Raw genomic sequence first — 24,772 nt, forward strand, 5'->3', positions numbered from 1 at the left:
CTCTTATTTAATTAACTAATTTCTGCTCTTTTTAAATCTTCTTTCTCTGTTCTTTGAATTCATTCTCATTTTATTCTTAATTTCTTTTCCTGGCTTAAGTTTGGTGCTTAGCTTATTTGTATTAAACTTTCTTCTTTTCAGTATAAATATTTAAGGCTATATATTTCCCTTACTATACCACGTTTCCTAATTCCTACAAGTTTTGTATGTATTATTTTCTTTACTACTCAATTATAATTATTTGCATATTTTTACATTTCCTAACATAGGGAAATGACTTTTTTTTTTCTTTTTTGTAATTATCATCTCTTTTTTTTGTATTTATCATCTCTCTCGACTTTGGAGAGATGAACAGGCAGAAGATCCAGCATGGAAGCTTGGAGCGCAAACTTGGGATTCCAAAATGGGGTAGAGGCAATATATATTAGGATCTTGGCAGCAGCCAAAATGGACTATTCTGTGGCCAGCGAAGTCATTTGCAGGGACCTTGAGGTTGGGGTACAGGATGAGCTGGAATGAAGGGACTCGTTGACCCGTGTACACCAGGCCGATCGGGTGAGCAGCACTGGGCAATCTGGGTAGTGTGTCTGCATTTCTCGGGCTGACTCTGGTGGTAACCCCACCCTCTGGTACTGGCGGTTGTGGAGTTTCTTGTTTTGATGAATATGCTTGCATTTGGCTTTCTTGAGTTTTGCTCTGTGATTCTTGAACCAGACCTGCAGTACTGTTGGGTGTATGTCTATTTTCGAGGCCATTTATTTCTGAAGGCTGGGGTTTGGGTATGGGTTCTCACTGAACAAGATGTTCAGATCTTCCAGTTGCTTCTTAGTGAACATGGTTCGTTTCCTGTGTGAATGCATCTGGTCCTCGCCTTTACACAGATCCTCTGAGCCTGGCATGCTTCAATCCAGATGTGTGCCTGGGTTCAGGTCCAGGGATCATGACTCTTTTTTTTTTAACTGACAATTACATTTTAGTAAGGAATATGTGATGGGTGAGATTTGGATTAGTTTGAATTTGTTGAGACATGCGTTATGTACCAGATAGTCATTAGTTTTTGTAGATGTTATATGTGTGCTTAAAAAGACTGTGTAAGGGTACAAAGTTCTATAAATGACCAACAAAACTTACTTGTTCATTACCTTGTTTAAGTCTTCTATGTCTTTACTAGTTTTTGTAGTATATTATCTATCAGTAGTGGAAAAGTGTGTTAAAACTCTTGTACTGTGCCGGTGGACCTGTTCTTTTATCCCTCCAGGTCTATCAGTTTTTATTATTTTCATATTGTTTAATAGTTAATATAAATTAATTTTTTCTGATAATTTGAATCTTTTAATCATTTTGTGATGGCTTCTGTATGTGTTATAATTCTTTGTTTTTAAAAATTTGTTCGGTGTGATAAGAATGTAGGTGCCTGTTACAGCCCATTCAGGTTCTTGCCTGCTGCACAGATAAAGCCAGTACACTGAGCCAACAGTTATTGCAGCAGAGAAAGAATTTAGTTGCAAGGCAGCTGAGTGAGGAGAATGGGAGATAGTTCTTAAATCTGCCTTGCCAAGAATTTGGAGACTAGGGGTTTGGCAGGCAGGCAGGGGTTTAGGGGATGAGTTCTGCTGTCTGGTTGGGTTGGAAATGAAATCACAGGGATGTCAACTGTTTTCGTGTGCTGAATCAGTTCCTGGGTGAGGGTTACAGGACCAGTTGAGTCATTTTCTTGGTATGGGTCGCTGGTCTGCATGGCATCAGTTGGTAGAACAGAATGCAAAGTTTGAAAAATATCTCAAACACTAGTTTTAGGTTTCATAGTAGTGATGTTATCTGTAAGAACAATTGGAGAAGTTACACATCTTGGACCACTGGCTACACGATTCCTGATCAGCAAGTAATTATAAAAAAGGGGGTTAGGGAACAATGACTGGTTACTGTTTATGCCTATATCTTAGTAGAATTGAGGCCCCTACCATAATTCTAAGCTTGTGGCCTTGTGTTTGTTACACAAAGTTGGTTTTAGTCCCTCAACAAGGAGGGGTGGATTAGTCTTGGGAAGGGACTGTTACCCTCCTTGCTTTAACTATATATAAACTATAAACATAGTAACATTGTTAGCCTGACCTATGTATAGGAATAAGCAAAGGCAATTAGCTTGTGAGGTTAGAAGCAAGATGGAGTCAGTTATGTTAGATTTCTCTCACTGTTATAATTTTGCAAGGGAGGTCTTATACCCACCTTTCTTGTTGTTATAAATTTCATTTTCTTTTTGCCTTATTTTTCCCTTTTCTTTGCTTGCATTTTATTTATTTATTTTCTATTTTAAAAAAAAGTTTAGTTACTTTCATTCTTCCACGATCCATTTCTTTTTTCTTTCTGTTAGGGAAATTACAGTTTATAATCTATTTCTTCCTTTTTTCTTTTTTTGTTGTTGTTATTAAGACAGAGTCTGGCTCTCTATCCAGGCTAGAGTGCAGTGGCGTGATCTTGGCTTACTGCAACCTCCACCTCCCGGGTTCAAGTGATTCTCCTGCCTCAGCCTCCCAAGTAGCTGGAAATACAGACGTGTGCCACCACGCCCAGCTAATTTTTGTGTTTTTAGTAGAGATGGTGTTTCACCATGTTGGCCAGGCTATTCCTTTTTTTTATTTTTTTATTTTTATAAAAAAATTGTTACACTTGAAATTTTGCCTTGTGTGCTTAATTCCCTTAGCCCTTTGCAAAATTGACACAAAGGCCCTTTTACCAATCTGGTCAATATTCCCCTTCCAACTTCATGTTGATGTTGCCTAGCATTTTATTCTCCTTTTTATCCCCCAAGTTATACATGATATTATGTATTTATATTTCGCTTTCATGTTTAGAGTTTCTTTTTCTTTATTTTCTCTTACTAAGATTTCAAAGTTGTCTTTCTGTCCTCCAGCATCTCCTAATTTCATTAAAAATTTTTCATCTGTTTGTCTCTTGGCCCTGCATTTTGGGTAGTTTCTTCAGTTACTAATTTTTATAAAACTCTAGGCATGTTTAATGTGCTTAACCTGTCCATTGAGGTTTTGAAATCAACAATTACTTTTCATTAAAGTATTTGTTACTGTTCATTCTCTTGTTATTTTCAGCAGCCTCTTTTTGCTTGCTGATTTTGTGATTTCAGTTTTAAAAGTTTCTTTAAACATTCATATTTTATATTTTGACAATGAAATTTCAACATCTGAATTCATTGCGGCATGAATCGCTCTTGGTGTTTGTTTTTCTTATGTGTTTGTTAGTCCTTGGGAAAGGACTCATGTTTTGTTGAGCTTGATACATGGAAAATTTTGGTGCCTAAATTGAGAATTTTTTTTAACTCCACAGAAGATTTGTGTTTGCTTCTACTGAGAAATAGGATTTGTCATCTACCTGAGAACTTTCTAGAGTCTAAGCTTAATTGGCAAAAGGGCAAATGCTGATATGCACCTTTGCCCTTTTGCATCTCCAAGTGCATACTACTTACTGTTTGGGTTTCAATTTACCCTTTTTTTGTGTGCAGATGAGAGACAGATGGTGAGTGTGGAAATGAAGGTTGGGTGTGGGTAGGTTCTTGTAGATTTTCCTTACTTCTTTGAGCTCAGCAATGTAATAACAGCTTTCTGCTGGATTTATTGGGCGTTTCAGAATATATAGTATTAATATATATATTACTGGAAATAGATGTTCAATTTTTAAGCTGTATCTTTTCATTCGTTCGCTCATTCATTTATTCATTCATTTTGAGACAAGATCTTACTCTGTAGCGCAGGCTAGAGTGCAGTGGCGTGTTCACAGCTCACTGCAGCCTTGACCTTCTGGGCTCAAGCGATCCTCTCACCTGAGCCTTCTGAGTAGTTGGGACTACAGGGTGTGAGGTGATGAGATCATAACTGTCTGCAGCCTTAAATTCCTGATCCTCCCATCTCAGCCTCCCGAGTAGTTGGGACTACAGGTGTGCACCACCATGCATGGCTAACCTATTTTAGTTTTACATATACAAATCTCTGCACATTTCATTGTGACAGCACTAAAAATTAAAAAAAATTCTTTTGTGTTTTTCTGTATTAATGTTTAATTTTATGTACCTGTTGTGATTCTTAGTTTATGTACCTCTTTTGAACTATTTGAGTCTCCTGATGTACTTGTTGATTTATCCTGATGGGGTTTTATGTATAAGTGGAATTTCATTTTACTTTAATTAATTTCAGGTATTTTGAGATGTTATTGAGATAATTTCTTAGGCTAGAGTTTGTAAATCAGGTTTTAATTAAAGTAGAAAACCTCAGAATGAAGTATACACAAGAAGGATGTTGTTTAATGAGACATTTTTTTCCCCAGTGTATTTATGTACCATGTTGTGCTGCAGTAAAAAAAAAAAAAAAAAAAAAAGTTTGAAATGCATTGTCCTAGCTTTTAGTCTGTGAATTGTAGCCCAGACCAGTATTATATTTATTTTTTTTATGAGACAGGGTCTCGCTCTGTTGCCCAGGCTGGAGTGCAGTGGGGAAGATACTTGGCTCAACTGCAGCCTCCGTCTCCTGGATTCAAGTGATTCTTGTGCCTCAGCCTCCAGAGTAGCTGGGATCACAGGCATGCACCACCAACGCCTGGCTAATTTTTGTGTTTTTAGTAGAGATGGGGTTTTGCCATGTTGGCCAGTCTGGTCTTGAGCTCCTGAGCCCAAGTGATCTGTCTGCCTGGGCCTCCCAAGGTGCTGGGATTACAGGTGTGATCCACTGCATCCAGCTCCAGACCAGTATTCAAGTGAGATGTTTTGTAAAGCTGAGCTGCTTTGAAGGTCTGGGGCACCCGTAATCCCTTTCCTACTGAATTGTTGAAGGGCTAGAGGACCCTGTGAATGCAGTTACAGGTGTGGAGGGAGATAAGCCAGACTGTGGTCCTATGTTCTTCCTCAACTACAAACAGAACTTTGCTTTTTCTGTATTTTGTAACTTAGAATTTAGGGGAGATTTGGCTTGAAAAGAGGGCTCATTTGCTAAAGTGTATTGGAAAACCATTGTTAGATAATCAAGGCTTTAAGGCTGAATTCGACCTTGTCTTTAAATAAACCATTAAATAGGCAACGTTTGGGAATTTTTTCTTCTTTAATTATTGTAGTCAGTCTTTGGTTTTGCCTCCTGCTTTTCTAGAACAAATGTAATGAGGAGCCTCCTGTCACCATCCTACTCATTTTTGGCATGTTTTCAGTCTCGATGGTTTTTTTATTTTCTTTGCCTTGTCTGCAGTGAAGAAAAGAGTAAAGGTGTTGTACAATTGTGCAACTTACAGACACCTATGAGAATCCCTTATAAATGTACAGTGAGGCATTCCTAAATGTTCTGTTCGTGGTGTCCTTAGTGTCTCATCATTTTTTCATGGAGCCAAAATAGAATATGTAACAGTTCTGTTTTAGTTAGATACAAGTAGCCTAATAAGTATTTATGGTTTAAGAATTATATGTTCAATCAAATAAAACATTCCCTTTTATCCTTAAATAATGACATATGCTTACTGATCTGATGTGTGTGCCTGTTGGGCATATGCAAAGTTCTTAAGTCTTAGAATCAGACTGAATACTGCCACCTTTGTTTCCTGTTTTCCATTGATTTCTATCTAGTACTTTTTATCACATCAGCTGCCGCAAAACCTAGCTTCTCAAAGATATATTACCTTCAAAAAGAAAGTAGAACAATGATCTCATATTCAAATGGAACTACCTTGAGCTAGTAAACTTACCTGGTGTCTGACAGATCTTGAGAATAGCTGTATTTTCCTTGAGAACTTAAAATATCCCCCAATGCCTGTGAATTTGCTGTGGTATCTAGGGGGCTCTGAGATGTCTTGTTTTACAGTTTGGTAACTGCAGGTGCAGTGCTTTACAATCTGTGCAGTAATTAAGCAGATGGATGCTGTCTACATTTTATGGAAGAGAAAATGGAGTCAACTTTGTAGAATTAGTTATAGAAATTTGTACAAAGCTGCTCTGTTGTGTTATTTGCATCTCACAAGACAGTATATACTTTATAGTTTATTTCTGATTGGTACTTTAAAAATATGTAGTTCATTTCCTGGATTGTTTTTTATTCTTTTGAGGAAGAAAGTTTTAAATTTTTTTTTATGTTTGCAAGGGGTTGAAAAGAAGTATCTTTTTTCTAGCAGAACCGTTTTCTGTATTGCAGTTCTTTGCATTGTGAGTTTGTTTTCCTGGGAAAATGAAGGAAAAAATAGAAAAATGAATTTGCAAATTAGTAGTTGCAGTAATTGCATTAATGAATCTGTAAAGAACAGATTATATTTAATATTGCTGGAGTGATAAGTATTAAAGATTGCCAAAAACTGCAAGTACATGATACAGTAAGATAATAGAATTGTAGAGTTTTAGATCTGGAAGGTGGGATGAGGATGGGGACGAGGGTTGGGTCATCTAATTCTTCCATACCGTTTAAGATGTTACAGTGGGAGGTGGAGGAGAAAGTAAAAAGAGAGAGAAAGAGAGGTTAGTGGGAAGGAGGAGAAGGAGGAGGAAAGAGGGTGATACTGTATGATTGTGTTCTTGTTCAAGGCAGAAGCACTTTTGACATTTCAGAATATTTACTCTCTTGACTCCTGCCAGTGTATATAATCTAGAATAGATCTGTTGCCCAATCTTCATTTAAAGTTCAGTTTTAAGGGAAAAAAATGTTAATAGAGAACAGCTTTGAAGGATAGGCAATCCATAATACCTATAGATTATTAGTTTTCTTTCTTCTAGGATTGCTTTCAAAAAATACTTCATTACAAATACTTTGAAATAGCGTATCTACAAGAGATGTATCTTTCCATCCCAAGCTCAAATCATTTGTATATTCCATTTTTACATATTTGCAGTAATAATACAAGTAATTTTGGGCTTGGTGTGGTGGCTCAGGCCTGTAATCCTAGCACTTTGGGAGGCTGAGGCAAGTGGATCACTTGAGGTCAGGAGTTCGAGACCAGCCTGGCTAAGGTGACACTTTCTCTACAAAAAATACAAGCTCCGGATGTGGTGGGAGGTGCCTGTAATCCCAGCTACTTGGGAGGCTGAGGAAGGAGAATTGCTTGAACCTGGGAGGTGGAGGTTGGCGTGAGCTGAGATCGTGCCACTGCACTCCAGCCTGGGTGACACAGCGAGACTCTGTCTTAGAAAAAAAAGAAAAAATTATGCTCTATACTTCCCATTAATTTAATTATCTATTTTTCGGTGTTTTTTATTGCCCAATAGGTACTTTTTTGGTGTATGTTATAGTAGTGTTTATTTTACAAAAAAACTATTAAACCCACACGTGTGCACATACAACACACTTGAGCCTTTCCCACACGTTAGTACATTAATATTATTAGCTAATGCTGTTATTTTTTTTTCTTTGTAATGACTGCATAATATTCCATAGTAAAGATTTACCACACTTCATGTAGCTGTTCTCTTGTTGATGTCAGATTTTTTTTTCCTGCTTGTTGTAAACAGTGCTAAGATACATATTCTGGTACATTTATATTGACATTTTTATTCCTGTGAGAATTGGAAGAGAAGTATTGTTAGGTTGAAGGGAATGTGTTGTTAAAATTTAATAGATATTAACACAATTCTTTTCAAAAAGGCTGTAATAATTCACATTTCCAATAACGTCTAACAGAACACTGGTTTTCAGATTTTTCTCTGCGAAACTTCTTGACAAGAGAAGTTGGGGATATTGGAATACCCATCACTCAGTTCAGCCAGAGCCCCTCTCTTTTAACCTATTTGATATATTGCACATTACTGTAATGTTTTGGTTAGAAGAGTGTGTTTCATGATTAAAATAAGTTTGAAGAATCATTGCTCTGAGTTGTTCGTTTTTTGTTTTTTGTTTTTACCTTTTCCTTTTTTTCTAGGTCAAACCAGACATTGAGATCACTGGCTTTTTGGATACCTTGTGTTGGGTACAATTTCTGTAGAATTTTTTCTACTGAATCATATTTTAAGTACTTTGAATTGTACTTTGGCTTGCATTGAAGAATAAAAAGACTAAAACTCACTTCTGTGCTTATTCTTGATAGAGTCATCCATTACATTACCCACTGACCCATTAGGTTTCAGCGAGGATGCAGATGTCACATAAAGCTTCACTTCTCAGTAGCTCTTAGACAATGTTAATCCTATGGTTGATATTTCTTATTCATCTTATGCCCTTTGATTTATTGGTTTTGTACCTTACTTACAGTGCTTTTATAGTTTATTTTTGAAATAAACCAAGAAGTTGAGTGTGCCTCTCTGGCCATTTCCAGCCATATAACCATGTAATCAGGTGTGATGTAGTTCTAATTCTGCCATTTGGGAACTTTCTGATCTTGGGCAAAATCAGCGAATTTCTCTTGTCCCAGTTTTCTTCATTTGTTAAATATGGATGATAATAAAATCAGAGTTGATGATTTTCCAAAAACATCTTTCAGCACATTCAGTGACCAGTTTATAGGCTTTTAATGGGTTACTTAATGAAAGCCAAAAAGAAAAGAAAGAAGATACCCAATTGCATTCACCTAACAGAAAGTGAATGTAGGGGCCAAGACAAACATAGTTCAGATTTGGAGTTTCCAGGTGGTGTTCTTTAACGTCCTTGAGATATTAGAAGCAGTGTTCCTTAACTTTCTTTTTTGACTGTAGACATTAGAGAATACATCACAAGCTCTGATCCTTCTCCCCAGAAAAATGTACATTATCACATGCATGCAAACTCCGTATACTCTTTTAGATGACTATAGATGGTTCATAGACCTCCTGAAGACCATTTATGGGTTTCCTATGTAGAACCTAAGTGTAAGAACAGACCTAGAGCAGTAGTTCTCAGTGTGGGGTGTTTTTGCCCTGCAGGGGACACTTGGCAATATCTGGAGGCATTTTTGGTTGTCACAACTGGGGATGGTGATGGTGTTTGTGCACTACTCATGTCTAGTGGCAGAGCCCAGGGATGCTGCTGAACATTCTACAATGTACAGGTGCATCCTGACCTCTACCTGCAATAAATACTTTTTGGCAAAAAACCTGAGAGTGCTGAGGTTGAGAAGCCCTGATCTAGAGGAAGTAATGAATGGGATTTCTTAAAAAAAAATCCTTCAGAAATGTAATTGTTCTTTGGCCTTCTTTGATAGTAGTTGGGTAGTAGATAGTGAAGGGTTAAAATCTCTGGGCCTCACTCTGTGTTGAGTATTCTTCCCTCAGGTATTTGCATGGTTTATCATCATTCTTTTTGAGGTTTCCGCTCAAATGTCACCTGGTCATAGAGTCCTTTCCAGTCTTTGCAAGGTAAAGCAGTTCCCTCCCCTACTTATTCTTTTCTTTTTTTTTTTTTCCCCCTCAGACGGAGTCTCACTCTGTTGTCCAGGCTGGAGTGCAGTAGTGTGATTTCAGCTCACTGTAACCTCTGCCTCCTGGATTCAAGCCATTCTCCTGCCTCAGCCTCCTGAGTAGCTGAGATTACAGGCATGCGCCACCATGGCCGGCTAATTTTTGTAGTGTTTTTATGGAGACATGGTTTCACCATGTTGGCCAGGCTGGTCTCGAACTCCTGTCTCAAGTGATCCAGCTGCCTCGGCCTCCCAAAGTGTTGGGATTACAGGCATGAGCCACCACACCTGGCCACCCCATTGACTCTTTTTTTTTGTTTTTTTTGAGATGGGGTCTCACTCTGTTGCTCAGGCTGGGGTGCAGTGTTGGGATCGTGGCTCACTGTAGCCTCGACATCCCTAGACTCAGGTGATCCTCTCACCTCAGCCTCCTGATTATCTGGGACTAATTTTTTTTCATATTTTTTTGTAGTGGTGGGGTTTCACTGTGTTGCCCAGGCTGGTCTCAAACTCCTGGGCTCAAGCAATCCACCTGCCTTGACCTGCGAAAGTGTTAGGATTACAGGCATGAACCATGGAGCTTGGGCCCTATTTTTCTTAACATTTCACGTTATCTAACACACACTTGATGTTTGTTGTTTGTTTTCCTTCAACTTTAATATAAGGTATGCCATGAGAACAATAATCTTTGGCTCTCTCCTACTGTTATATTCCCCAGTCAACAGTACCTGGGATATAATGGGTGCTCAATAAATATTTGTTGTTGAAAGAATGAATGATCTGTCTGTATTGTGGCAAGTCTGATTGTATTGTTTTGGCAGAGCCCAATGTTTTAGAGATCAAAGGTGCAGTAAAGTTGACAGTTTTTTGTGAAAATTAGGAGTTCTTACCTAAGTTGTCAGTTGGATATAGTATAGGCTAGGAATATGCATCTAAAGGCAAAGCCAGGATTTAAGGGAAAAAAAAGTTCTTTGGCTTCTTTGCAATACAAATTGAGCACCTGAAGTTGTATTCTAAACTGTTTTCTAAACTTGTCTGACCATAGGAATTGTCTGAGACATTCCTTAAAAATGGCAGAATCTGAAACTTCTCCCCACACTCGCTGAATCAAAATTTCTAGAGGAGGAACCAGAATATCCTTATTAAAAACAAAGAGGGAAAGAATAATCTTCAATAGATGACACTGGGACAACTGGATTTCCACATGCAAAAGAATTAAGTTGGACCTCTCCTTCACATAGCAGATAAAAATGAGCTTAAAATGATCCATGATGTAAATATAAGATTTAAGCGTATATACTTTTAGAAGAAAATATGGGAGTAGAATTTTATGACTTTGAATTTATTAGCACAAACAATAAAAAATATATATTGGCCTTTTAAAATTAAAACTTTTCTGCATCAAAGGACATTATCAAGAAAATGAAAACATAACCTACAGAAGAAAATTTTTGCAAGTCGTATCTCTAACAAGGATTTAATGTCCAGAATATGTAAAGAGCTCCTACAAGTCAATGACAAAAAGACAACCTCATTTAAAAGTGAGCAGTGATCTTGAATAGACATTTTTCCAAAGATACACAAATGACCTGTAAGCACATAAGATACTCAACATCATTAATCATTAGGAAAATAAAAATCAAAACCATAATGAGGTTATGCTGCACACCTACTAGGATGGCTATAAAGAAACAAAACAAAACCAAAAATAACTGTTGGAGAGGATGTGGAAAATTGGAGCCCTCATTTGCTGGTGTAGCTCGCTGCTGCTGTGAGAAAAGTTTGGTGGTTCTTCAAAAGCTAAACATGAAGTTACCATAAACTTAGCAATTCCGCTGCTAGCTGTATATTGTAAAGAATTGAACAGGGACTTAAATGGGTATTTGTACAGCCGTGTTTATTGCAGCATTGTTCACAGTAGCCAAGAATAGAAACCAAGTGTCTACCAGCAGAAGAATGGATAAACAAAATGTGGTATATACATATAATATTCAGTCATAAAAATAATTGAAGCTTTGGGCCGGGTGTGGTGGCTCATACCTGCAATCCCAGCACTTTGGGAGGCTGAGGCGGGTGGATCTTGAGTTCCGGAGATCAAGACCATCCTGCCCAACATGGTAAAACCCCGTCTCTACTAAAATACAAAAAACTAGCCAGGCGTGTTGGTGCACGCCTGTAGTCCCAGCTACTCAAAAGAATTTAAGCTCTGACACGTGCTATAACAGGGATAAACCTTAAAATATACTCAGTGAAATTTGACGGAAAGGGACAAATACTGTGATTCTACCTACATGAGGCACTTAGGGATAGGCAAATTCATAGAGACAGTATATTAGAAGTTACTAGGGGCTGGGGAAAAGAGAGCATGGGATGTTATTGCTTAATGGTTACAAGTTTCTTTCTGTTTTGGGTGATGAAAACGTTTTGGAAATGGTAGTGGTTGCACAATATTGTAAATGTAAGTAATGTCACTCAATTGTACACTTAAAAATGGTAGATTTTATGTTACATATATTTTTACACAAAAAATAAACGTATTAGATCTAAAACTATTGAATCATACACTCTAAAAGATGAATTATTTGATATGTGAATTATATCTTAATAAAACTATTTAAGGAAACAAAAACACAACCAGCTATCCGTGTTTGAACAACAGTGTCACAAAGTTGTTGATTTTAGCCAGGAAGCATATAAGGTAGATGTAATCAGTGAGACTAGATTTAGATTAGATTTAGTAATATTAATCCATATGCATTCCCTCAAAACTAATGTCTTTGAGGAATATATCAAGTGTTTATGTACTATAATGATTTTGTTAAGCCTTTCCCATTATAGGGAAATTTATTGAGAAACTTACCAAATTAAACTTTTTGGTCGACTTGACATCCTAATTTTTCTTATAACCCCTCCCCCAGTTTACTCATTATTATTTTATCTACAAGGTACACGACTTTGTAAGCAGATTTGTTAAATATTTATCATTATGGATACTATGTTACTTTAATTAGGTAGAATTAACAATTGTACTTTCATTTGCCCTGTATACAGTATGGTACATTGGGTCCTTAGCTATCAGTCCTTTTATGCCCATTTTATTGTCATCTTAAAAAGATACAATGTAGTGTTATGCAGTGCCTCCTGGATATCTCTCAACCTCTTTCTCATACTGAACTATATACTTCTCTCCTGTTTTCTACTATATCCTCTCTTCAAATACTTTTGTGTTATCTTCCAATTGTTCAGAGCTTCCTGTTACTGCTTCAGTGAGCCTCTTGCAGTCCCTCATAGATTCCCGCAGTCTTCCTGTGTTCTTGCTGGTGTCTTTGTCTTTGGAAGTTCTCTTTCTAAAATATAAATCTCATTGCTTTGTAAATTTCTTAGAAAAGAAAGAAAAATAAATGGCAACTGCCTTATATGATAATGACCAAACTCCTTATCAGAGACTTAAAGCCTTAGATTAACTGGTCCCAATTTCTTTTATAACACCTTTGGCAATATGTGCAGATGTGTATGTACATGCACAGAGTCTAGTTGATTCCCTTTTGTTTCAGTGCTTTTTTCCTTTTTATTTCAATTAGTATCATTTTGTTTATCCATTCACCAGTTAATAGATATTTGGATTATTTATACTTTTTGGGCATTATGAATACTGCTATAAATATTCTGGTAAAGTCTTTGTGTGGATACAGGTTTTCTCTTGGATGGACACCTAGAAGGGGGAATTGCTGGGTCATATGGTAAATTTACATTTAAATTTTTTTTTTTTTTGAGAACAGGGTCTTACTCTGTCACCCAGGCTAGAGTGTAGTGGTGAGATCTCAGCTTACCACAACCTCCACCTTCAGGGTTCAAGGGATTCTCTTGCCTCAGCCTCCCGAGTAACTGGGATTACAGGCGCCCGCCACCACGCCTGGCTAATTTTTGTATTTCTAGTAGAGATGGGATTTCACCATCTTGGCCAGGCTGGTCTCTAACTCCTGACCTCGTGATCCACCCGCCTCAGCCTCCCAAAGTGTTGGAATTACAGGTGTGAGCCACCGCGCCCAGCCAACATTTAACCTTTTAAGTTACTGTGAAACGTTTTCCAAAAATGGCTCCAGCATTTTACATTCCCACAAAATATGAGGGTTCCAGTTTCTTCACAGCTTCAGCAATACTTCTTACTGCCTTTTTTTTTTTTTTTTTTTTTAAATTTATTTAAAAGAGGCAAGGCCTTACTCTGTCACCTAGGCTGGAGTGCAGTAACTCGATCATAGCTCACTGTAGCTTTGAACTCCTGGGCTTAAGCCATCCTCCTGCCTCAGTCTCCTGAGAAGCTAGGACTACAGGCATGCACCACCATGTCCAGCCAATTACATTTTTTTTTTTTTGGTAGAGATCGGGGAGGTCTCACTGTATTGCCCAGGCTGGTCTAGAATTCCTGCCCTCAAGTGACCCTTCTGCCTTGGCCTCCCAAAGTACTGGGATTACAGGTGTGAGCCACTATGCCTGGCCTTTTTTTTTTTTTTTTTTAAGACAGAGTCTTGCTCTGGTGCCAGGCTGGAGTGCAGTGGTGCAATCTTGGCTCACTGCAATCTCTGCCTCCCGGGTTGAAGGGATTCTCCTGCCTCAGCCTCCCAAGTAGCTGGAATTACAGGCACGCACCACCACACCAGCTAGTTTTTTTTGTATTTTTAGTAGAGATGGGGTTTCACCATGTTGGCCAGGATGGTCTTGATTTCTTGACCTCGTGATCCACCTGCCTCGGCCTCCCAAAGTGCTGGAATTACAGGCGTGAGCCACTGTGCCCTGCCTGGCCTGTCTTATTAATTAGTGCCATTGTACTCGTCTAAGCTATAAAATATCTTTGTCCCTTGAGTTTCTGGATGGGCTAATATTTTTGTTTCTGTTCAGTTTGCTCTGATTTTTTAGTATTCTGATTCTTTTTTTTTTTTTGAGACAGTCTCGCTCTGTTGCCCAGGCTGGAGTGCAGTGGCGCCATCTCTGCTCACTGCAAGCTCCGCCTCCCGGGTTCACGCCATTCTCCTGCCTCAGCCTCCCGAGTAGCTGGGACTACAGGCGCCCGCCACCATGCCTGGCTAATTTTTTGTATTTTTAGTAGAGATAGGGTTTCACCATGTTAGCCAGGATGGTCTTAGATCTTCTGACCTTGTGATCCACCTGCCTCAGCCTCCCAAAGTGCTGGGATTACAGGCGTGAGCCACAGCACCTGGCCTAGTATTTTGACTCTTAATTTCCAATTCAGCGTTCCCTAAGAGCCTGAAGTAAAATGAGAAAACTTGGCCTCTTGTCATTGCTCTGCCACTTACTACAGGGTGACTGTATGCAAGTTCGTCAGCTTTCTGAACTTCATTTCTGTAAAATAGGGATAATTCCTACTTTCATAGAATTTTGAAGGAAAATGTGTGCATGAAAGAGCTTTGAAAACCATGATCTGTCTTTCAAAAATTAAAGCTGCCATGCTTACGTATATAAAGTATCAGAAATGTGTACAGGGATAGTAGGCAGAATTGGCACTATATTGTAATGGTAAGGCATTTGTTACTAAACTTGGTATGTAAATTTCCTCATGGAGCTTTTTTAATACGGAAGTCTTTGGGTCTGATTATTAGAGGATTCAACAGTGTGCCAGAGATGCAAAACCATTAGGTTAAGGGCATAGGCTTTGGGAATCAGATGTGGCTCATTTTAAGTTTAGTTGTTGATAACTTTAGCATAGTTATTTAACCTCTTTGAACCTCAATTTTCTCATTTATAAATGGGCACAATTATGTAGTTCATCTTAGTAAGAACATTTATTCAGCTTTTGCTTTTTAACCAGCATTGTGTTATGCATTAGGTGTGTAGCAGTGAACAAATTAGGATCCCTAAACTTTTGTCATATAGTATGCAGATCAGAAGAGGAAACACATTAGAGAATTTATATTTACATTTATGATAAATTCTTTGAAGGAAAAGTGTAGGGGTGGTGTGACAGCATGTAGTAGGGATTTTATTTAGACTGAGTAGATTTGGGACAGCTTCCCTGATTGACAGGTGAGACTTGAAAGAGCAGTGTTAGCCAGGCATGAGGGCTAGAGAGGAGAAAAAGTTTCTTGAAGCAGAAGGAATAGCACACCCTGAGACAGAAGGATCTTGGTTTAGTGTCTTCAAGGAATAGAGATGTGACTGGAGTGTAATGAGCAAATGGTCAGATTAGTATATTTGGAACTTATTCGAAGGGCAGTGGGAACCTATTTAAGACTTCTAAGTAAAGCAGTGATATGAAGAGATTAGCTTCTTAAGATTATTCTGGTTGCTCTCTGAAGAATGAATTGGATGTGGCATAGATTTGTGTTGTGGTGAAGTAATGGCTAAATAAGGATTGATTTCATTTACATTTTGCAAGGTAGCATTTACAGGACTTGATTGTTGATTGTAAATGTTGAAAGGGAATTGCCAAGCTTCATTCCCAGAAAACTGTGAGGAAGAAATGGGTACATGAAGGCAACACACACTGGAGAAGGAAAGGAATGAAGAATGAGGATTTTTTTTGGAGGGAGAAAAAAATTGGGAGACATTTTGTTTAGAGTATCTTGAGTTCACAGTATCTTTGAGAATACCCAAGTGGAAATGTTAAGTAGACAGTTGTATATGCGGACTAGAGTTGAAAAGAGAGGTCTTTATGGAGTAGGTACTAAAAGAAAGCTTAGGGCAATAGCCTTGGGAGAAAAACATAAACAGTGAAAAGAGAATTGAGCTCTGATGAGTTACTGATATTTGGAGATTTAGTAGAAGAGAAGTCTACAAAGGAGACAGGAATAACCAGTAAGGTAGGAAAAAAATCAGGAAAAGGCAAAGTGTTACTAGTAGAAACAAAAGGAAAGTAATGTTTCAAGGAGGAGGCTGTGGTCAATTGTATATCATACTGCTGAGATGAATAAAATAAGGGTTAGAAAAGTGTTCACTTGATTGGCAACCTAGAGGTCAACTGATGACTTTTAGTTAGCTTTTACTGCATAACAAATCACCCGAAGACTTAATTACTGAAAACAACTGTTCCCAATTGTGTATTTTGGCAATTTGGGTTTGGCTTATCTGGGTGGTTCTACTGATCTGGGCGAGGCTTAGCTGATTTTAGCTGGGGTTGCTTATGCATCTACAGATATGCCTCTGTGGTCACCTGGTGATTTGGCTAGGGCTGGCTTGTTCATGATGACCATGGCTGGGACAGTGTGCCTCTGTGCATATACGTTGTAATATTCCATTGGGGTAGCTTGGACTTGCCGACATCTCCATAGCAGAATTCCAAGAGCAGTAGGTAAGCTAACCCAGAGCACAAACACTAAACTTCTCAATGTCCCACTGCCCAAAAGAGTCATAATGCCATCTCAGATTCTAGGTCTGAAAAAACACTTTTATTTCTTGATGGGAGGAGCAACAAAGTCACATTGTAAGGGTGTAGATACAAGGAATAGAAAAATTTGTCATTTTTTGCAATCTGCTACAGTGACTGCAGCAAAAGCATTTTTTGGGGCAGAGTGTGGGGGTGGGGAACTGTTTGGAAGCTAGACTAGATTAGTATGAATAGTGAATGGGAATTGAAAGTAGATAGTATAGATTACTCTTTGAGAAGCTTGTCTGTGAAGGTAATTTGGGATAGAGGACAATAGCTGAGGCCGGGGAGGTATTTGTAGTCTAAGCAGGTATGTTGTGTTTTCTTTCCCTTTCTGCCTGAATGCCTTCCATCCATCCAATAACAGAATATATTTGAATGCTGAGAGAAAGTATCTAGTAGACATAGAGGATGCTGGTACAGGGGAAAGAGGAGATAACTAATCAAATGAAAGTCTCTGAGTAGAGGATGGGATTTTGTGTGCTTATGAAGGGGCTAGTGTTTTGATGTAAGGAGGGCTATTTCCTTTCTGGTATTAGGAAAGAGGGAGGGAAGGAAGGAACGGGGAAGGAGAGAAGGGAGGGAATGGGTGCAAATGTACATAGGCATGTAAATTGGGTGATAAGAGGCTGAGGAAGTTTCTGTTTGATGGTGCTTCTGTTTTCTCAATGAAGAGGCAGCAGTCTAAGTGGGGGATGGGGAGGGGCGTTGTGCAAGAATGTGTTTTGGAGATTTGACGTGAATAGAAAAATTCGTAATTTTATCCGTTCTCCCACCCCCCACAATGGGATATTGAGTTGACTACTGACCAGAGAAATACTAATCATTCAATAAATGAGAGATATTATCACTATTAATATACAATAATTACTTTAAAGAGATTTAACAGAACACTTTCTGTCCCGTTAGAAACTGATGCAGGTTGAGATATTCCAGGGCCTGGGGCTCCTTTTCTGTTTGAGCCAGTTAAACTTTACTGTCTTCCATAACATTGATGGTCCTTAAAAAATGATATAGGCAAGTGACCATGTTTGCCCTTTACAAATAAACATTAGGAAAAATATGTATTCAGAGAAAGGGTCCAGTTTCTAAAAGAACTTCCTAAAGTATTCACTGTTACTCTGTTTTACCAGAACAAATAAGGAATAACATGAATACACTTATTTTGAATTAATAAAGATTAATTCAAGTTGCATGGTAGATTAGTCAAAAAATTGTACGTTGAAAAAAGCAGCTTTTTGTTTAAACAATTGGAAAATATGTAAACATGGCCTTCAAGTTATATGCTTAGGGGAGAATAGTGTAATTTACTTAGTCTCTTGTCTCTTAGGAAAACTCCCATTAGATTTTGGTTGTCCCTCAACAAGAATAAGCCTAACTTTTTAGACTGTTTAATTATTGTGTACTAAAGAGTTGTCTTTATGGAGGGCACCATCTGCTGGTTGTAAGAGGTAGCAGTTGTGGAGAAGACTGCCTTCTGCAGTTATATCAGACTTTTCACAAAATCGTATGTTTTCCTTTGAATTCCACCTCAAACCTGGAGTAAAATCCCAGAAGGAAAAACAGCTTTTAATTAACATGGCCAAGTACGGATTCTAGTAGTGATTTGATTTGATTTCTGTGGCTGTGAATTTAATGTCACACTGTGAATTTTTAAGAAAAGTCAACATGAAACTGGCAGATGCTGGTCTTTATTTGTTGATTTGGATGCCTAAATCAACTAAAAAATAGGATTGCTTATTTTTATGACTGCTCTTGCTCTTTAGTCAGTACTTTGTTTTCCTTTTCCATTCAGTGAGAATATCTTACATATTTTTTACTACAGTCTCTTGTTTCGTTACATTTATGAACATTGGTTTACGTCTGATAATATTAAAGAATGAATATTTCATTGATTTTTCTTCCGGGTACTCAGTGTGATTAAAAGATTCTCATATATTTCCTTTAATGATCATTTTATTTGAACTTTAAAAAATATCTTTAGTATTAGAATATTTTCTTTTCTTTTTTTTTTTTTTTGAAATGGAATCTTGCTCTGTCACCGAGGCTGGAGTGCAATGGCATGATCTCAGCTCACTGCAACCTCCACTTCCCGGGTTCAAGTGAGTCTCCGGCCTCAGCCTCCTGAGTAGCTGGGACTACAGGCATGCGCCACCATGCCCAGCTAATATTTGTATATTTAGTAGAGACGGGGTTTCTCCATGTTGTCCTGGCTGGTCTTGAACCCCTGACCTCAGGTGATCTGCCCACTTTGGCCTCCCAAAGTGCTGAGATTACAGGTGTGAGCCACTGTGCGTGGCCTAATATTAGAATATTTCTTATGCTTACTGTTCATACTGAACATAAAAATGTAAATATAATAATATGCATATAATTTTTGAACTGAACTGTTTTCTGAAAATGCTTGTTTCAAATAACCCTTTGAAAGAAGAGAAATTCTAGGTTATAGTTTTACTGTAAAATGGTGGTAAATTTCAAGTTTGTATTTTTTAAATGGAGAAATGGATAAATCAGCACATTGTTCTGTAATATACCATAGTTTATAAAATGGAGTCTGATACAGGTCAGTTTTATATAACTATTTTCGAAGTGCAGTTATTTTTCATTTTTTGTTTGCTCTACCTTAATGGTGAATAGTTGAGATTCCCCAAAGATGAAAGGAACTATTATATGTCAGATCATTTATTTGACTTTCTGTTTAAGGAGCAACTCTGTATCAATACCTGCTTTTCATTGACTTAATGATACCCTCTTCTTCTGCATTGCTCCTTTTCTGCTTCCTCTTTTTTCTTTTCACCTTTTTCTTATCTCGTAATTTGGTATTCTTTCCCATCATTTTCTGGACACTTTTTTCTCAAAGATCATCCTGTCAAGTTCAAGAGAGTATTTGCTGAGGTCATTTTGTATGTTTTCACCAAGGGTAATCATCACTGTATAGCACCCCTTCATCTTCAAACTTTTTTTGCCTAGGTTTTTGTAGTATCACTATATATCAACCCTTCATTTTCAAACTTTTTTCCCTAGATTTTTGTTAACATCTACTCTCATTTTTCTAAAGTCATTTTCTTGACTTTCTTTTGTTTTCCTTCTTTATCTCCCCTGTGGGCTCCCACCACCCCAATCACTATAGGTATTTCATTAAGGTTTAGTGTTGGTCTCTCAGCTCACCCTACTCATTTTCTTTACTCCTCTTGTAAACCCATAAAGCATGAACTAAAATATTTTCTCAGTTTAGACGTTTTTTCTGGAACTTTAGATGTATAATCTACAGTTGCCTTCTAGAGCAAAATTTATTTCTCTCAAGACTTAATCTCTCTGTGGGGTTTCCCCCATCTCCATTACGAGGGCAGAGCTCTTTCTTGTAGATTTGCTCATCATTGCATCCCTAGTACTTAGTATATTGCACCAAGTAAATTCTCAATAAATATTTAAATAAATGGCTTTCTAGGAACAAAGGTTTTGGATCTTATAATCATCTTCTGCTTCTCTGGTATAATCACTCATAAGTCTTTGAATCAGTTTTCTTGTTTTGTAGTCATTGCCCACAGTCAGTTCCTCATTACTTCTTTCTTGGAATTTTGCAGTAGTTTTCTAACTAGTTTTAGTTTCTCCTATGTCTAGCTCTACTTTTTGTTGTAACCGTAATTTCTTCGAATAGTTCTGGTCATTCATTCAGTATTTCCTGAGTGCCTACTACTAATAGTAGCTATTATATGTGATAGATGCTAGCATAAATGTTATACTCTACTTTTCTTAAGGAGCTTACAGTCTAATGGGAGAGACAAAGATAGAAATAAGTACAACAGATACAATGTGATCAATGCTAATTGTAGTAGGTTCAAAGTGTGACTAGCTGTAGGGGAGGAGCCTAGCTCTGCCTGGTTGAGGTCAGGAAAAGTTAAAATGAGACTTTAAGGTCTATAGAGTTTGCTTAGTAGACAAGGGCCAGTATGTTTTACTTGGAGGAAAAACAACCTGTGTATATTCACGGAGGTGTTTCAAACCTTTCCTTACGATGCTGTTTATAAGACTGAAGTGCAAATTGAGTAACCTCCCTCTTTATTATCTCTGATTTTTTCCGTCTTAGCTCCTTTTACTTCCTTCCACTTTCTACAGTAACTGAAATTTGCTCTCTGAGATTTATTCAGAATGTTTTTTTCTGTCTTTTTATTCTCTATATTATTACCACTTTACCCCTGTCCACTTAACAGAAGTGGTCTTTCTTTCAGTCTTATTTTTTCCAAGCTTGTTGTTTATTTCTGTTAGGATAATTTCAGAATCAACTGTGATTCACTTATTTAGGGGAATATCTGTTTCTCTTCATGGATTTTGAGACCCATTTTACTCGTTTTGCTCTGTAGTTTCTGCTGTTGTGTTCTGCATATGAGGCGCTTGATGAATTTTTGACTACATGGATGAGTATATTTTACAGGGTCACTCTGTGGTCTGTGGCCATATTCATGTATTTGTTTTTATGAATGATGAACAGCTTTTGTCTCTGAGATAAGGCAGAGAGACTTTCTTCCACTCTAGACTCAGTGGAAGAGAAACCTATCAAATTTATCAATCTTTCCCTGGAGTGCTTTGTCCTAGGCATTTGCTGAGTATCTTCTTTGGTTGAAGGAATGTAACTATGAACTTGGTTCTTGCTAGATAGTGTTTTTCCTAACCTGAAGTCATGCAGCTATTCTCTTCTATCATATTCTAAAAGCTTTTAACACTTTGCCTCTATATTTAGGTTGTTACTGTGCCTGGAATTCATTTTGTGTATGGTGTGAAATATAGGTACAGTGTCCTTTTTAAAAAACATAGATATGAAAGTGTCTTCTGAACTTTTTGTTGTATTCTGTCTGTTCTTTCCTAACCATCATCCCTACCACTTTTTTTCATATGCAGTTGCGTACCACACAACTTCTCTGTCAGTGACGGGCTGCATATATAATGGTGGTTCCATAAACTTACAATACTGTGTTTGTACTGTACCTTTTCTATGTTTAGATATATTTAGATACACAAATACTTACCATTGTGTTACGGTTGCTTACAGTGTTCAGTACAGTAACATGCTGTACAGGTTTGTAGCCTTGGAGCAATAGGCCATACCATATAGCCTAGGTATGTAGTAGTCTATTCCATTTAGGTTTGTGTAAGTACACTGTATGATGTTTGCACAACAATAAAATTCCCCAACAATGTATTTATCAGAATGTACCCCATCATTAAGTGATGTATGACTGTGTACGGGAGGAATACAGATTTTTGGATGGTAATCTTGTATCCTGCAACCTTGATGAACTAGTAGTTTATTTTTTGTAGATTCCTTTGGCATCTTCTGTGTAGACAATCATGTTGTCTGGATGTAGGGACAGTTTCTTTTCCAATATGTGTGCTTTTTACTTTCTGTTTCTTTGTGTGCTGCCTAGGGCTTCTAGCATTATGTTGAATAAAAGTGCTGAGAGTAGACATCCTTTCTTTGTTTCTGATCTTAAAGGGGAAGCATTTAGTCTTTTACCATTAAGTATTTGTGTTACCTGTTGTTACCTGTTGGTGACTTATGCTTGTTCTGGATGTCCCTGACTTATGATGGTTTGGCTTACAATTTTTTGACTTTATGATGGTATGAAAGCAATACACATTTGATATGCTTCTTGACATATGATAGAAACACACTTTTGGCTTAATGATATTTTAAATTTGCAGTGGGTTTATTGGGACCTAACCTTATTGTAAGTTGAGGAACATCTATATATTGATGTTTTTACTTTTCATCCTTGCTAAACTCAGTCTTAATAATTCACAGTTTATCTGTAAATCCTTTTGAAGTTTTTGAAGTTTTTATGTACATAAACATACCATCTGTGAATAATGACTGGTTCATTTTAAATCCTTATACCCTTTATTTCTTTTTCTTTGCCTTTTTGTTGATTAGCATCTTTATTGCAGTGTCAAATTTTAAAAAAATGTGACGATAGTAGGTATGTTCCTGTAGTTCCTGAACACAAAGCTTTCAGTGGATTGTCAATAAACATTATTTATGCTGTAGGGTGTTTATAGCACCCTACTCTTCTCAGATAAAGGAAACTTTCACCCAATTCTTAGTTTACTAAACTTGTTTCTTGTTTCGTTTTTGTTTTACGGTCATGAGTTGTTGAATTTTACCAAATTTTTCTTAATTTATTGGGATTTGAAAAAAATCAGTTTAGTATATAATTTAAATGGGATTTTCTTTTTAAGCCTGTTGCTGTGATGAATTTAACCTTGCCTTCCCAGGATAAACACATAAGAATATAGTGCTGCATTTGGTTTCCTAATGTTTGTTTAGGAGTTTTGCATTTATGATTAAGATTTGTCTGTGATTTATTTTCTGTGATTGTTCTTTTCTGTTTTCCTTTTTTCAGATATGGACTCTCACTCTGTTGCCTAGGCTGGAGTGCAGTGGCACAATCATAGCTCACTGCATCCTTGAACTCCTGGGCTCAAGTGATCCTGTCACCTCAGCTTGGCTAATTTTTTATTCATTTTAATTTTTTTGTAGAAGCAAGGTCTCGCTTTGTTGCCCTGGCTGGTCTTGAACTCCTGGCTTTAAGCAGTCTTTCTGCCTCAGCCTCCCGAAGTGCTGGGATCACAGACAGGAGCCATTGTGCCTCGCCTGTGATTGTTCTCATTGGGTTTTGTTGTCAGAGTTATGCTAATTAGTTGCTTAAAATTAGTTGGGAAGGATTCCCTTGTTTTTCATTTCTTGGAACTACTTGTATGGCATGGGAAATATTTCTTCCTTTATTTGGCAGGACTCACTAGTAAAGCCATCTAGGTTTGGATATTTTTCCTTGTGGAAAGATCTGTTGATTGATTTTTTTCTTAATCTTTTTTTTTCTTTTTTTCTTTCTTGAGTTAGTTTTGGTAATAAGATGTAGTTTCTCAGTTTTACCTACATTTTCAAATGTTATATTATCAAATTTATAAGATTAGCCTGTGATTTTTTGACTTTGTTGATCCTACGCTTGTTTTCATTTGATTCATTGATTATTAAGAAGTGCTTTAAAAAATTTAAATGTCTGGAGCTTTTCTTGTTATCTGTTTTGTTAAACTTTTTGTTGAAGTATAACATACGTTCAGAAAAGTGCAAAACTTATGTCTTTAGCTCTATGACTTTACACAAAGTGAAAATACTTGTGTAACTAGCATCTCTGAATTATCTTTTCACCCCTTCTTCCGTTAACGTTTGTCCCCCAAAACATCACTGTCCTGACTTTTACCATCATAGATTAGGTTTCTCTGTTTTTGAGCTTATAAAAATGTAATCATACTCTTATGTAGTGTTTTCTGTCTGGCTTCTTTCACTTTGGTGTGTGTGTGTGTGTGTGTGTGGGTGTGTGGGTATGTGGTGTGTGTTGAGATGGAGTCTGCTCTGTCACTCAAGCTTGAGTGCAGTGGTGTGATCTTGGCTTATTGTGGCTTTGACTTCCTGGGCTTAAGCAGGACTTTCACCTCAGCTTCCCAGGTAGTTGGGACCACAGGTGCACACCACCAGGCTTGGCTAATTTATCTTTATTTTTTTGTATAGATGAGGTCTCACTGTATTGCCCGGGCTGTTCTTAAACTCCTGGGCTCAAGTGATCCACCTGCCTTAGCCTTCCCAAATGCTGGGATTATAGATGTGAACCATCATGCCCATCCAGATGTTTGTAATGTTAATCCATGTTATTGTGTGAGGCAATGATTTATTCACTCTCATGGCTGTTTTTTTTTTTTTTTGCCCCCATTGTGTGACTGTACTACAAGTTGCTATTAATTATAGTGTTGATGGTCATTGTGTTTTCTGTTTTGGCAACTGAATGGTATTGCTGTGAACGTTTTTTTTATATGTCTTATGGTGGACAAACTATACGTTTCTATTGAGTAAATACCACAGAGTGAATCTGGGGCCTATTTATCTTTTTTTTTTTAACTTGATGTTTAGCTTAACTGGTTTTAGTATTTGCATGACATATTTTCCATCCTTTTACTTTCAACATGTATCCACATTTTCATTGTCTTTTAAGGTGTTTATATTGAAATTTA

At 37.4% G+C, this 24,772-nt stretch overlaps 1 pseudogene; it reads right to left on the minus strand.

The window, feature by feature from the left end:
- Window positions 1-324: 324 nt before the first annotated feature.
- On the minus strand, window positions 325-899 carry LOC108517537 (divergent paired-related homeobox-like; annotated as a pseudogene).
- Window positions 900-24,772: the final 23,873 nt, after the last annotated feature.

This window comes from Rhinopithecus bieti, unplaced genomic scaffold (assembly GCF_001698545.2).
Source record: "Rhinopithecus bieti isolate Rb0 unplaced genomic scaffold, ASM169854v2 scaffold_41745, whole genome shotgun sequence".
NCBI lineage: Eukaryota > Metazoa > Chordata > Mammalia > Primates > Cercopithecidae > Rhinopithecus > Rhinopithecus bieti.